This window comes from Mastigoproctus giganteus, chromosome 6, assembly GCF_048544385.1.
Source record: "Mastigoproctus giganteus isolate SK-2022 chromosome 6, ASM4854438v1, whole genome shotgun sequence".
Classification (NCBI taxonomy): Eukaryota; Metazoa; Arthropoda; class Arachnida; order Uropygi; family Thelyphonidae; genus Mastigoproctus; species Mastigoproctus giganteus.
This window is the reverse complement of record NC_143580.1, coordinates 234,196,645-234,213,576: the sequence shown is the minus strand read 5'-3', so window position 1 is coordinate 234,213,576 and position 16,932 is coordinate 234,196,645. Positions and strand designations below refer to the sequence as shown.

The 16,932-nt window shown below is 37.1% G+C and overlaps 1 protein-coding gene across 1 annotated transcript in view; it reads left to right on the top strand.

Moving 5' to 3' along the window:
- LOC150085097 (mitogen-activated protein kinase kinase kinase 10-like) overlaps window positions 1-16,932 on the top strand; it is a 275,293-nt gene that overhangs the window by 227,086 nt on the left and 31,275 nt on the right. The gene's annotated exons all lie outside the window — the stretch shown is intronic.

Here is a 16,932-nt window from a genome sequence, read left to right as displayed (position 1 = left end):
TTTAAGAGGGTCCGCAATTTCTGTGCGTTATTTTTCTGGATGTTATTTTTAATCAAAAGCTCCCCTTTCCACTGCACATAGACCACTTGCAAATAAAGTTCTGTCAACTCTGGTGGTTGATTAAACAACAACTTATGCACGTCCACGACCAGGCTGTTTGGTGCAGATACATTAGGATGTGTTTATCCGGTCCTACTCTATGGCGCCGAAGTCTGGGCTTCATTTGCTATGGGGGAATTCTGGCTACTGAAGTGAGTCATATGGAAATTTCGGCTTCCCCTGCACCAAGAACCACCCAGATTGTGGCAACTCTCAACATCAGATGTCTTCCTGCCATCATTCACAAGAGAAGACTCAATTTTGCCATCAAAATAATGGTCGGCATTATTTCAGTACCAGATTTCTGGGCTAACTGCGGATGGAGGATCCTGGTCCCAAGCCTTAGAGCTAATCCAATCCTTCAGGCCATTCCAAACCAGTTAAAGTTATCTGATCGATTCCTACCATGCAAATGCTGCAGGACATACAATCCTTGGATGGCAACCTCTACAAGTTCGCAGTCTATAAGAAATATAGGCAGAAAGTACTCGGTCAACTTCCTTCCCAGGACCACGTCACAGGACATTAGGATCTGTCTATCACTGCCATGGATACATCACTCCATAATGCTGGTTTTTTTTTTGGTTTTTTTTTTTTTTTCATCTTTGTTTATTATGTTGTATAATTTCTTTTATGTAAACCTCTGGCTTGTAGCCATGAAGGGAGTTGCGTACAGCAATGTGATTAGTGAGAGGAACAAAAGCATACTCTTAAAGTTAAACTTAAGTTCTTCAAACCACGACACCTGGAGACTAGGCACCTACAAGAACATCTGATTTAGGTGTTTAAGGCTTTGAATGGATTAAGCTTAATGCTGATGAAATCCTTCCACCTGCTCAGACTAATGAGGGGGGGGAGGAATTCAAACAGGTTTCATGTAGATGTGTGGAAATTTGCCACAGATGGTTGATTGTTGGTACAACTTCCATCTGATGTTGTAGGGTTGAATAGTTCAAATAAAATCAGTGAAGAACTAGACAAACTTAAGGGATGGACAGTTGATATAAGGAGTGCAGCTATTACTAATACTAAAATACAAGGTGCTGCTTATGAGTAACATTAATCCCAAGTTAACTTATGAACTGTATGGCACCACACTCAGGGTTGTAATTGTACAGTTGGATATGAAGTTTTCAGAGCACTGCAGACATACTGCTAGAACGGTTCATGGGGCTCTTTCAATGACTTACAGGAATTTTACTATCAGGGTTAAGGAGGTAATTATTCTGTTGTATAAGACAATGGTTAGGCTGCATCTTGAGTACTTCATACAGGTCTAGAAACTTCATTTAGGAAGAATTTGGATCTGTTGGAATATATCAGAGAAAAGCAACGAGATTCAGACTACACACGTGAGAGGGCATATATTCAAGTTGAAGGATGGTTGCATTATAGATGTGCTGGAATTTTCCTTCAGCCAGCAGGTGGTTATTGTTGAAACAAGCTTCAGTATGCTATCATAGAGCAGGTAGTTTAAATCATTTAAAGGAAGAACTAGACGCTGTCAGAAGGGATGGATAAGGTGATATGGAAAAAAATGTGGTTGTGAGTGGGTTTTTTTTTTTAGTTGTACTGCATAAGCTTGCTCTTTTGTATCATTTGCCATTACTAATTTCTGTTAAGTCTCCCTCCATTCAAATTCTTCCTTAAATATATAGAAACTTTCCATTTCCAAAACACCAGATGGAATTCTTTTTCCATCACTCAGTTACCTTCTGGCTGAAAGCATCTACACATCTGTCCTGCATTCATACCATCCTTCCTTAATTTAGTATTAGTGTAATGTTTATTAGCTCCCTTTTGTGTGTTGTTATCTAAGGACATGTAAGGATGCCATCAGCATTTAACTTACTAAACCCATTCACAGCCTTAAACACCCCAATCAGATCTCACAGGCAACTAGGTTCCAGATTCTGTAATTTAAAGAACTGGTCTCTTTTGTTTCCCCTCAGTAATTTCATTGCTCTTCTCTGTACCTATCACAACAGATCTACATCATTCCTAAAAAGAGGCTTTTCAGACCTGCTTGCAGTAGTCAAGGTGTTGGCCTAACCAGTGCTTATACAGCAGAATAATTAACTCCTCATCTCTGCTGGAAAAATTCCTTTATATCACTGACAAAATTCCTTGAGATGTCATAGCAACCTATTTGCACTGCACAGAGAAATTCACAGTGTTTGGCTTCACAGTTACTTCCAAATATTTTTTTCATTCTCTGCTACTCTGCTTTTTTTTACCACATGGTGCATTAATCTGTGATTACTGCTACTCATATGAGGTACCTTCTATTTGTCAATGTTAAATTTAAATTGCCACTTCTCAGACCAATGTACCTTATTTTTCTAAATCTTGCTGCAGCACTATAGTCTAAGCTTAAGCATTAAGTGTGATATGCTTACATCAATATCATTAATAAATAAATATAATAAATATAAAGCAATAATGGGTCCATCACTGAACCCTGTGGGACTCCATTGATAACCACACTCTTTCTTCTTCCACTTAACCATCCCTTTATCCATAGAAGTAACTTGTCCTTAATGCCACATTGCTCCTTTTTATACAGCAGTCTTTTATGTGCAACAGTATCAAAAACTTACCTGAATTCCAAGTATATGATATCAAAATTATTTTTTGCATCCAGTTCCTTTGTTACTGCATCATGGTATCCAATCAGATTGGTCAGACATCACCCTTTAACCAACAACTCCATTATTTTCCTGAAACAAAAGTTAACCTCACAGATCTGTAATTACTGATGTCTAAACTTCGTTTACTAATTACTAATTACCCTCTGATCCCCTTTGTGAATTGGGAATGCATTCACACATCTCCACATACACATAAGGACCTCCACTATATCCAAAGATTCTCTCATACTCACCAAAGGGTTACTTACCTCCTTTGCTGCCTCCCTTAATATAATTGGATAGAATCCATCCATCTGCAGTGCTTATTTATGCTTAGCTCCAGTTGTCCTTCCACTTTCCTCTCAGTTATCACATAATCAATTAAAATTCAGTAAACTTCTAGCACCCCATCCCTAAAAAATTTCTCACGTGTGAATGTAAACGAAATATACCTATTCATTTTTGTCAACAGCCTGAGCATAATCACTCACATTAAACTATCCATATCTTGCTGACCAATGTAATTTGTTTCTTTCTTTCTTTCTTTCTTTCTTTCTGGTGTTTACAAAAATAACAAAGTCTCTGCTGCTTTTCTTTGCATTGTTTACCACAGTCCTCTCATAATCTGCTTGGCTTGCCTAAAAGTCTTTGTGACATGATTGCAAACTATATCTACTCCTGGTTTCTATATCACCTGTTAATTTATATGCATCCTGTGTATTTTTCTTCTTTTCCATTAGTCCCATTAGTTCATATGACATCCGTTTAGCTCTGAACAGCATTTCTGAGTTTGTATAAAATGACTAGTAGCTTCTACAATTACTTATGTTTCCCATTTAGAATTTGCTGTCAGTAACATCATCAGTTGGCTCCACTGTATAAAATTTAAAAACTGTCTGAGACCATTTTAATCATCTTTATGAAATCAAAAGCTCTTCCCTTGTGATTGAAATAGTTACATCTTGAAGTAACTTTCACATCAATACTCTGATCACCTCCACATAGTGGTTCTTTTATCTGCAGATTAAGAGTACTGCTTTCTCTCATTACCTCTCTAACATGCTTGTATAGTAAACAGTTATTTAATAAATCCACACAAGTCTTTCTATTGTGTGAGTGACCAATCCACAAGTTCCAGTCAATATCTGGAAAGTTAAAATCCCCCATTATAAATTATTCTGATTAACTGGTCCACTGTATATCTGTGCATTTGTTCTTCATACTCTTTCCAGTCATTAGGCCTATAACATTCGCAGTTTCTTACTCACAATCCTGCTTTGTTTGTTTTCCCAGTGCTTATGTTATGCCAAACTGACTCAGCATTGTACTGGCCATCCATGTCAACTGGATACATTGCCTTAGATGTTATGTGCTTCTTAACTATAAGCATAAACCCTCCCCTCCCTTGTCCTGTATGTCCTGACCTTTCTGTACAAATTGTATTCTTCAATATTTAAATTCAATATTTAAACATGATGCTAATGCACTAACTGTTATGTTTAATGAATGTCCTGTACATTTAGACTTAAGCCTTAAATGTTTTTAGTCTATATACTGTTGTATGCCATCTGGCGTTCTCTCATATTGTGAAGTTATACTTCGTAACTGAATTGTCACTTATTGCAACACCCAGCTATCGATGAAAGGCCAAACAGCCTTGAAACAGCCATCTGGTGGGTGGTGGTGGTGGTGGTGGTATCTACTGAGAATAAGTAACAATAGTTCTCCACTGGTGAAGCGTTACTTATTTGAGGTAGTGCAGTATCAGGTAACTCGTTGTGAAGCTATTCACAATATGAGATATGATGAAAACGATTACATTTTACCATTTTCAGTAATTCACTACATTCAAATATGAAGCCAATGTACTAACATGTTATGTTAGAATGAATTCGAGTGCCATATTAAGCTGCAACCAAAACGGTCTTCTTCCAGAGCAGCTGTGACAGCTGCTTTGCAGGAGGAATGGAAGCAAATTCCAGTGACACCTGCCACAAGTCTGTAGGAAGTGTACCCAGGATGGATAAAGCTTACAAACCACAGATAGCCCTACTACTATATATTAGATTTTTTTTTTAATTAAATGCCCTTTTGCAACTACCTGTGTGCATCTGAAATTCGTAACTTTTATTCTGTTCCTGGCAACAGATTTCAGCATATTGCAAAGGTCCATATTATATTTGTTATGTTTGAGCGTGTTATGTTTGTAATTCAACTATGTACAATTATTATTCAACAATTTACAAAAATTTTTGATTTATTGTATACTTTGCATTAACACACACATATACATATGTTAATGTAAATATGGTATATTGAAGTGTGCTAAATTATTTATACTTTTTTATATGCAAGTCTTTCTCTTTAATTTTAGAGTACAACAACATTCCAACAGAATACAGACAGCTTAGATTCAGTTAACGGAACATTCAGTCACCTTAAAAAGCTTGGAACTTGTACAAATGAGAGACACATTAAGAGAAACTCCAATAGATATTGTTTTGTATATCTAATCCTCAAAACACGATCATATAATTGTGGAAGAAATAGACAAGGACTATTTTGTATGTATCCTGTAAGCTCTATTTGTGATGCCATACAACTTGTATGTATATAAATATCAGTGACAAAGGATTAATTCTAACCTTGTTTACAATATCATCTCAACTACCATGGTGTGGGGGTGAAGAGTGGGTAGAAAGAAAGAAAAAAAAAAAAAAATCATGATCCTAGAAGGTACATAATTGTGTGTATCAACCTACATAAATACCAATAGGATAATTCAATCATTAGTCTTTAAAGCAAAAAAAATCTTTAATTAAGAACTCCTGCACATAAAAATGGAAACTTTAAAAAACAGAAAATACTCACCAAACTTCATTAGAAAAGCAAAGGATTGTTTGCAAGATTGCAATTGTGATCTCACAATTAAATTAAGACATAGGATAGGAAAGTATTTAACACTGAGTGCATATTCAAACCCATCATTATAATTAGTTTATTCCAACAGTTGATTACTCTTTGACTGAATGTGAATTTCTGGGTGTCTGTTTTGCAACTAACTTTTTCCAGTTTAAATTTATGCCCCATAGTGTGTATCATCTTGTAAAGCAGGGGTGGGCAACAGTCAGCCCGCGGGCCACATCCGGCCCGCAACGATGTTGAATCCGGTAAATGCATAAAAATAGAAAATCCATACCTGACTACACTCGGCTTAATTCGGTTCAATCAGGAATCGCGGCCAGTACAACAGTAACCAAGTGATTCTACGCAGCGTCAAAGAGTTATTTCCTAATTATTATTGTAGCATCGATCGAACGAAGTTCCTTTGGGTTTGACTTCTTATTGAAAAAAATAATATTGGTGCGAGATATTTTATGTTTTATGCCTTTTCTAATTATTACAATTTTTAATTTAATATAATTTATAGCCCATAAAACTAGCCAATTAAAAAAAAAAAAAGAAAAATTGATGCCGAATGCCGCATTTTCAATGATAATTGGACATTCAGATATTTTTTTTTAAAATACATTAATAATTTGGTAATGCAAGTAATATAACATTTTTTAGGTTCTGATTTTTTTTTTATTAAATCGTTCAATCTATTCCGGCCCGCATCATGATGCGTCATTCGGCCCGCATCATGATACGAAAATTTCATTCGGCCCACTGACGAAAACAGTTGCCCACCCCTGTTGTAAAGGGTAAAATTGCCAAAAGCATTTATTTTATTTAACCCTTTTAAAGCCTTATATACACATTAGTTAGGTCACAAAGCATATGTCTAGTGTGTTTATAGACTGCAGTTTAAAGAATTCTAATCTTTCTTAGTAAGAATATCATTTGTCCCTCCCCCATTAATCGTTTTGCTCTTCTCGGCACCTTTTTTCTTTTTTTTTTTTTAATGAAAAACCTCAAACATAAGTTATGTTTTCATCTATTCAGCCTCCAACCCTTACATGGGTTGGAGGTTGAATAGATGAAAGAAGATGATATTTGTTGACATTAGACTTCTGTAGATTGTAATTTTCAGGAAATATGATGGAAGACCCTTCCAGAAAACACAAGTTGAATGAATAAATGAGGAAGTATAGTTGGTTCTGTGAGTTTGAAGTTGGACAGTAAAAGAATGTTGACTGGTTACAACACATGTTCGGACTGCTTTGAAAGAGAGAGAGAGAGAATTATAGAAGCCAATTCAGTTGAATAGTGCCAATGGAAGTATCTGTAGAAAAGGCTTGCTGCAGAAACAGAAACAGAACTTGTATGAGACAGAGAGTGGAGAGACTCTGTTAGAGGTGAGTCATTAATTAACCTAACTGCCTTCTTTTGAATGGACTCTAGAAGCCTGAGAGGCCGACTGGGCTAGCCAGGTGGGTCAAGTACCTGCCTAGCAACCCAAAGGTCACGGGTTTGAATCCCGCCTCGGGCTTGGATCAAAGTACTGCAAAAACCTTGGGAGGTGCATTATGGCCACAGAAGCCGATGCGCCAACAACTACCAAAAAAAAAAAAAAAAAAAAGCCTGAGAGAGGTTGTAGGGGCACTGCCCCAGATGTGGGAACAACATCCATGGTGGGGCAGATTCGTGATTTGTACACAGTGAACTGTTTGGAAGAAAAGTAATGCCGAGAGCGAAAGAGAAAAACCAGTTTTTTAGGTTTTTCTCTTATGCAGAGGAAGGAATATTTATAATGTGCTTATGCCAAGACATTCAGATATTTTTCAAGATATTCAGATTAGAAGTCATGGTAATCCCCATTAGAGATATATGATCATGCCCATAAATTGGAGTGTTGACAAAGATAAGCATAGGAGCAGAAGAATCCTTTATGTAAGATATAAGACAAGACTGAGTTTTAGAAGGATTGAAATCAGCTAAATTATCTTTGCTCCACTAAGTTATCTTTGCTCCTGAATATCAGCAATTAAGGAATTGGTGGTGGATATTCGAGAAGTTGAAGGTGTTAGAGCAGGCAAGGCTTCTCAAACTGGAAGGTGGAATGCGATGTGCTATCATTAGCAAAACTATAGATAGGATTTCTGGTCAATGGAAGAGGGTCATTAATATACAAGAGGAAAAGAGTGGGAGAAAGAACTGAACCTTGGGGAACACCAGCATTAGTGGAGAAGTTAGAAGACAGAGAGCCATCTACCATCACGTGGCGCCTCCGTAGTCAGGTGAGAAGGAGCAGCAGTGCGTAGCATACGTTTCTTGATTAGATCGGGATTCGAGCCCATCCCCACCAAATACGGAGGATGCGGAAAGGTCAGTGAATGACCACCGCATATCCCGGAGCAATATGGCCTTAGTTGCTAATGCTCCTAAAAAACCAAATAACAAACAACAAACTACCATCACGTGCAGTGAGTGGTCAAAGAGAAAACTGGATATCAAGTTACAAAAAACAGTTGGCAAACCATAAGATGGATGCTTATTTAGAAGACCTTTATGCCGAACACGATCAAAAGCTATTGAAATGTCGAGATCAACTGCTTGAGTTTCACCAAATTTTTCCATTGAATTTCTCCATAGATGGGTAACGTAAGCCAGAATATCACCAGTGGATTGACACTGACGGAATCCATACTGGCAATCTTTGATCAGATGGAAGGTTTCTAGATAGTTTAAGAGTTGACAATTAATTGATTTCTCCATTACTTTAGAAAGAGTATAAGTAATTGCAATGGGATGATAATTGGATGGGAGGGATTTGTCATCCTTTTTAGGAACTGGCTGGATATGAGCAAATTTCCAAGCAGAAGGAAAAACACCTTTGGAATAAGAAAGCGAAAAAAGGTGTCACAGAACAGGAGTAAGTGGAGCACAGGTTTTGAGAGAACAAATGGAGAAATACCATCAGGACCTGAAGCCTTATTAGCATCAAGATTCATCAAAATCCTCTGACATCCTTGTGATGTCAGAGGATAAAGAAATAATTATATATGTGGTACAGTTTCAAAAGCTTTACTGAAATAGCTAATCAGATTGGTGTGTCATAATCTCTCTTTACTAGATCCATGCTGTGATTGCTCTATGTCCCTACTACTATCAAGATGATCTTGCATTATTTCTTTTAATTATTAATTCCATTATTTTCCCTGGCCCAGAGGTTAAACTTGCAGGTCTGTAGTTACCCACTTCACCTTCTGAACCACCCTTGTGATTAGGAGATATATTTGCATATCTCCAATCAGTGTGTACTTCTCCTAAATCTAAAGATACTCTCATTATAATGGCCAAAGGTTTAGCTACTTCTTTTGCAACCTCTCTTAACATAATAACTGGATAAATTCCATAAGTTCCAAATGCTTTGTTCACTTTTAGCTGCAACAATTTCTCTACAGCCTTACTTTGTGTTATTAAAAATTTTTTAACTCTAAGTTAAGATTCAGTCAATTTCTATTAACTCGTCTCTAAAATGTCTTCATGGGTGAATGTAGATGCAAAATATTTATCGTTTATCAGCAGTTTTTAGAGGATCATCATTGGTATAGTATTCGTATCCGATGGATTCAATGTGATTAATCCCTTTCCTTTTAGTGTTAACATATGCAAAGAATTCCTTGCTCCTTTTCTGTACACTCTTAGCCAAGGTATTTTTGTAACCTACCTTAACCTGCATAACTCTTTGAATAACTTGGTTATGCATAGTTAGTATTAGTAACGGCCGCATGGTGCAAGAAAGCCTATGGCTTATGCTGCACCAGCTAAAAAAAAAAAAAAAATCCAAACAAAACAATGATAAAAACAAAAATAAAATAAAATAACTAAATAATAATAATTAATAAAAAAAAAAAAAAAAGGAATTAAACCTATCATCCTATGCGCTTCCCTTACCCAAAAGTACTATCCAGATGACCTTTGAATTTCCTCAAACTGTCGGCCTCTACCACCCATGAAGGCAACTTATTCCAGTAATTTATAACTCGCTGGCTAAAATAAAACTTCCTGCAGTCCAATCTAAACATTTCCCTCCCCCCGTAACTTGAATTTATGTCCCCTAGTTCTAGCATCATTTATAATCTTGAATTTTGTCCTCATTCATTTTACTGATGCCTCTCAGAGCCTTAAACACCTCAATCAAATCACCTCTAAGGTGTCTAGTTTCCAAACTCTGCAACCCACATATTCGAAGTCTTTCTTCATAAGGACGCCCTTTTGCTGATCTCACCAGGCGAGTTACCCTTCTTTGCACCTTTTCAAGAAGCTCGATGTCTTTTTTTAGGTGCGGTCTCCATAATTGAACACAGTATTCCAAGTGTGGTCTAACAAGCCTTATATAATGGGATTATCACGTCCCTATCTCTACTTGCAAAAGTTCGATAGATCATCGATAGGACACCATGGGCCTTCCTTGCAACCTGTTTACAATGCTCAGAGAATTTCATGTCTGACCGTATCGTAACACCCAAGTCCCTTTTCTCCAGTACTGGGTTTAGTTGAACTCCACCAAGTGAATAAGTTTTTTTGGGATTACTGTTTCCCAGGTGTAATACCTTACACTTTGTTGGATTAAAGCACAGCTGCCATTTTTCTGACCATTCCTGAAGTCTATCTAGGTCTCTCTGAAGAAGCTCAGCTTGACAGTGATCATTAACTACTCTACCAATTTTAACATCATCTGCAAATTTAGACATCACGCCCTCTATCCCTTCATCAATGTCGTTTATGAAAATTAAAAACAAGAGTGGTCCTAATACTGATCCTTGGGGAACCCCACTTCTTACATCAACCCAATCTGAGGAATAGCCATTTATCACAACCCTCTGCCTCCTGCCCTGAAGCCATCCTTCTATCCATCTAAGGATTTTCCCAGTGATTCCAACCTGTTCCAACTTATAAAGCAACCACTCATGTTGGACTGAGTCAAAAGCTGTGCTGAAATCTAAATAAACAATGTCGAAATTATTTCCTAAATCCAGCTCATGAGTGACCCTTTCGAAATAGCGAACCAGATTTGTTAAACATGATTTTCCCTTTACAAAACCATGCTGAGTATCCTTGAGAATTTCAATTCGATCCAAATCATCTTGAATTCCACCCTTGATCATTGCCTCCATGATTTTCCCTACTACTGAAGTCAGACTGACAGGTCGATAATTTCCAACTTCACTTTTAGAGCCACCCTTATGTATGGGAGATACATTTTCACTTTTTCAATCCAAGGGAATCTCCCCAGTGTCTAGTGATGCTCGCATAATTAGCCTCAATGGTTCAATGCACTCGCTTGCCGCCTCTCTTAAGATTATAGGGTATATTCCATCAAGTCCAGGAGCCTTACTGGTCTGTAGGCTCGAAAGTTTTTTTCATTAAATAATCTTGCGAAATTTCAATATCATTAATTACATATTTTTTAACTTCGCTCCCACAATTTCCCATTGCCACAAAAGGCTTTTCATTTGTAAATATCGATGCAAAATAACTGTTGAGTTCATCTGCAACGGCAGCTGGTGTATTTATTACTATCCCCTTTCCCTTACGTAAAGGTCCAATCTGGTTTGTCCTGCTCTTCTTGGCATTTATATATGTGAAGAATTCTTTATCCCCCCCTCTCTGCTCTGTTTGCTAGTGATTTCTCATAAACTGCCTGGCGCCTCCGTAGCCAGGTGGGAAGGAGCAGCAGTGCCTAGCACACGCTTCTTGATTAGACCAGGGTTCGAGCCCGTCACCACCAAATATGGAGGATGCGGGAAGGTCAGGGAATGACCACCGCATATCCCGGAGCAATATGGCCTTAGTTGCTAATGCTCCTAAAAATCCAAATAACAACAAATAACAATAAACTGCCTTTGCCTGTCGAACCTTTTCTTTGGCTCTATTACACATCACCTTGTAGCTGTTATAGGCTTCAGTACTTTTTATTGCTCTGTAACCTTTCCATGCCACCTTTTTCTGCTCAAGTAATGTGGCAACTTCACTATTCATCTAACTTGGAACCCTTCTCATGGAGTATTTTTTTAATGGAATATACGCATTCAAGGCATCTGTGATTAATGTTTTAAAAGCGTACCACAGTTCAATTGTATTCATTCTCTGCGCGATATCTACCCAGTTAATAGAGGCCATGTAGTACCTTAAGGCATCGTAATTTCCTTTTCTGAAATTAAAACCCATTCCTTTTCCTTTTACTTCTGCTACCTCTCTCGTCATCATCCACCGTAGAAGTCCGTGATCACTTCTTGCTACTGGTTCCTCTACTGTCAGCCCTGTTATGTCATCTGATTCATGTGTGATGATGAGGTCTAGGATATTCTTTTCTCTAGTACTTTCCCTGACATGTTGATACAAATAACAGTCATCTAGTTGATTTAAAAATTGTGTTCCCCATGCCGAGTTTCCTTCCCATTTACTCCAATCAATTAGAGGCAAATTGAAATCACCCATAATAAGGCATTGATGCTTACTTGCCTATTCCATTTGCATGTAGAGGCGTTTGTCATAATCTTCACAATCACCTGGTCTGTAGATTACTCCTACTCACATTATACCTTTGTTTCCAACTATCTCACACCATACAGACTCTATACTAGCATGTGAAATGTCTGAATCTGGGAAAGCTATCGTCGCACTCACGACGATTTGTTAAAAGGCTGCTTAAAAGGCTTATCAGGCTGCTTCTGATAAGAAGTTAGGATAGTTTGATAGGATAGTTTCTTCTGATAGGATAGGATTGTTTATGCATATTGTTTGTGTATAGGATAGTTTGTGCACTTCTGATACGATAGTTTGTGCATATTGTAGGACCTGTGCCCTTTAACAATTTATAATCATCCCATGCTTTTTTTTTTCTCAATGCTTCTAAGTCATAAATTCATCTGACATCCATTTTTGTCTAAACCTTGAACAATATGAGGGGCCCATCAGGCTCTCAGCTGCCAAGCTCAATGACAGAGCTCCCTCCTGTGCATCAGGAAACACTGAGGCAATCTCCAAGGCAGAATGCGCTGGTCCCAAAGGATCTAGTTATTGTTGGTGACTCTATTGTCAGGGAGACGGGGAATATACTTTGTAAGAAGGATAGATGGTACAGGACCAGGGTATGTCTTCCATGGGCAAAAGTTGATGACATTGTAGAGCAGATACCTTCAGGGACTTAATTTTGGAGGCTACTAGGCTTTTTATTCCAACTAAGAAATACTCTTCAAGGTTTAGGCCTAAATGGATGTCAGATGAATTAATGAGGCTAGTGGCAGAGAAGAAGAATGTATGGGATGCATATAAAGTATCAGGCGATATAGAAGCCTATGGCAGGTATAAACTAGTCTGTAATCAAGTCACAAAGGAGGTTAGACAGGTGAAGGCAGATTATGAGAAATCTTTGGCAAAGGATGCAAAGAAAAACAGCAAAGAGTTCTTTAATTATGTAAACTCTAGAAGGAAAGGGATGAATCAGATTGGACCACTTAACTTATGCATTGACTACCGATGATCATACTGATGTAGCTGATAAACTGAATGAGTATTTTGCACCTACATTCACACATGAGGAGTTATTCAATGAGGGGAGTGCCAGAAGTTTATCAAACGGTAACAGGGAGCTAAGTGATTTCGTAATAACTGACAGCAAAGTGGAGGAGAAATTGTTGAAGTTAAACATAAGAAAGGCACCTGGGGTGGACAGGATCTATCCAGTTATATTAAAAGAGACAGCAAAGGAAGTATGCAAACCCTTAGCCATAACTATGAGAGCTTCCTTGAACTGAGGAGAGGTCCCCATGGACTGGAGGTGTGCAAATGTATCACCAATTCACAAAGAAGGTTCAAAAGGTGATGCAAGTAACTACAGACCTGTTAGTTTAACTTGTGTTCCGGGGAAAATAATGGAATCACTGGTTAAAGAAGCATTACAGGATCATCTAGACAAGACTGCAGTAATAGTTAAAACACAGCATGGGTTTGTCAAAGGGAGGTCTTGTCTGACCAATTTGATTGCTTACTATAATGGGGTCACAAAGGAACTGAATGCCAAAAATAATTTTGATTTCATATACTTGGATTTCAGGAAAGCTTTTGATACTGCTGCACATGGAAGACATCTGTACAAATTGGAGAGGTAAGGCATCAAGGGTAAGCTGCTGGAATGGATAAAGGGATGGTTGAGTGGGAGATAACAAAGAGTGGTAATCAATGGACACTGCTCTTCGTGGACAAATGTTATTAGTGGAGTTCCCCAGGGTTTGGTGTTGGGCCCATTGTTGTTTTGCATATTTATCAATGATATTGATGAACGTATATCAGGTTTAATATCCAAGTGTGCAGATGATACAAAGATTGGCAGGGTTGTTAACGACAGTATGCTACTCCAACTGGATCTAGATAAGTTGGGAAAATGGGCTGAGAAGTGGCAACTGGAGTTTAACATTGACAAATGCAAAGTTCTGCATATGGGTAGCAATAACCGAAGAGAAACGTACGAACTGGGTGATACTACACTCAGGGAAGTGGAAAGTGAAAAGGACCTGGCGGTAATTGTGCAGCTAAATATGAAGTTCGCTGAGCAGTGCAGACGGGCTGCCAGGGCAGGTCATGGAGTCTTGTCAATGGTATATAGGAATTTTGCTCGCAGGGACAGGGAGGTGATAATCCCGTTATACAAGGCAATGGTCTGGCCACACCTAGAGTACTGCGTACAGGTCTGGAGGCCTCATTTTAGGATGGATGTAGAGTTGCCAGAACCCGTACAAAGAAGGGCAACAAGATTGGTGAGGGTGAACAAAGGGGTGCTCTTACCAAGAAAGGCTTAAGTTCTGCAAATTACAGCACCTGGAGAGTAGGTACCTGTGAGGTGATCTGATTGAGGTGTATAAGGCCTTGAATGGGTTGAGCAAGCTGAATGCTGATGGGATTCTTTGTTTTGTCTTGCTCAGACTAAGAACCTGAGGGGGCACAGTTTCAAATTGAGAAAAGATAGTTGTAGAATAGATGTACAGAAATTGACCTTTCTCCAGCAGGTAGTTTATTGATGGAACAGGCTTCCTTCTTTTGTTGTGGAATCTAATAGCCTAAATAAATTTAAGGCTGAGTTGGACAGGCATTTGGAACGAATGGAGGGATGAAATGGGAGGGGTTTTTTTTTTTTTTTTGGCTTATGCTGCAGAAGCTTGCTTTCTTGTATCATATGCCTCTACAAATGCTAATATCTTTTAATCTTTATAACACGCTTAAGTGGCATCTAAGAACACTTACCCCTCTGAACATTTCCCATTTGAACCTTACATTTTTAGCAACTTCAGTTTACCCCACTGAAAAGTGTTTAACAAATGTCTAAGCCCATTATAATCACCTTTGGGAAACAAAATCCTTTCCCTTTACCCTTGATAGTATTTATTTCTTTGACTAATCTCATCAATGTGCTAACCATGCCACCTAAAAATTTCTTGAAGATTCATTAATACATAATAATGAATCATAATGAATATTTTAATACATAATTCTTTTTATAACCAGAACAGAAATATTTCTTTCTCTTGCCTCTCAAACCTGCCACTGTAGAAAGCAGCCCTCCAGCAAATCAAAAAATGTTTTGCTACTGAGTGAACTGATAACCCATGAGTTCCAGTTAATATCTGGAAAGTTAAAATCTCCCATGCTAAAACATCCTAATTTTTGAACCTCCCCTATATTTGTATGGATAGTTGTTCATCACAGTCACTTGGCCTGTAACCGAATCCAACTCTGACTTTCTGGTATTTATGTCATCCCAGAACTAACTCGGTATTACACTGGCAATCTGTGTCTACTGGTTGTACTTTTTAGAATGTATGTTCTTCTTATCTGAAAACATCACTCCTTTCCCTATCGTGTCTGTCTTTTCCTAATACATTACTATACAAGTATATAACATTACCTGTTAGCATTTGATGGCGTAACCAATACTCCAAACTCATAAAATAGGAATCACTTCAAGGAACACATCGACATATTGAATAAGAGAAATGTTATTTTTAAGAGGAAAAGAAATGCAGTGAACTATATTCTACATAAGGAAAACAGTAAGAAAATTAGAAATGAAAATATTTGAACATTTTAAAGATGTAAAAAAGTAAATTTAAATAAATTTGTGCATTTAAAAAATAAATCTAAAATTGCAGAAAATGCAAATACATGCAGAAAATTCTAAAACAATAATAAATTTAAAATCATTGGCAATGAACAATACACAAAAATCATTTACTTTGCACAAAAATAAAAATATTCTCTCAATGCAATAAAATAGTTGATAATTAGATAAAATTTCTCAAAAAGAAAAATACCTACTTAAGAGATTTTTTAGATAGCTAAAAGAAGAAAAAGATTTAATATTTTTACAATTTATATAAAAATTTCCTCCATAATACACAGGCTTAAACCACAGTGTACTGAAAATTTGCCTATAAGTTTAGTTTACAGTGGTTGAGGCAGCACAATATACAAGGCTAGAATAAATTCTTTGTTACTGATATTTAGGTAAAGAAATTTAACTATAATTTATTTAACTCAGGATGACGTGAACACTAATTAATTACAACTGATATGGCATATTAAAACAATGAAAAAAATGGTGCCTCATTATTGAAAGCATAGGCAAAGGCAGTTATATTCCATTATCAATCAGTTATAGTCATTATAATGTCCATCATTCCTTGGGAAATGAGAAAAAAAAAGATTGTAATATAACAAATAAAACATGCTAAAGGAAGTTTCATTAAATACTGAATTTTATTTCTCAAAGAGTGATGCACATTATAATGACTGTAGTGCATTGACAATGATATATAACCAACTTTGTGTGTGATTGCAGTAATGAGGCACAGTGTTTTTGTGGTTGCAATGTTCCAAATTAGTCACAGTCAAATCAGTGGTTTTGTCATCTTCAGTTTATCTTATGGTATCTTGGAATAAATTATAGGTAAATTTATTTTAATAGCTGATGAATACCAAAGTTTATGACAGAAATCCATTCAATTGTTTTTATGATTATGTATATCATAGGGTGTGTGAGAGTGTGTGAGTGAGTGAGTGATTTTGAATTAGTTCTGTATGGTGTTCTTATGATGAAGGATCAGCAGCAGTCAAATAACTCCCTCCCTCCCAAAAAAAGTTAGAAATCAGTTATGTCACAGTATTGTAGTTATTTAGTTCACTTAGCTCATCACAATAAAAAAAATAATAATAATAATAAAAAAAAAAGTAGTAGTTTTTAACATGATGCTGGAAATTA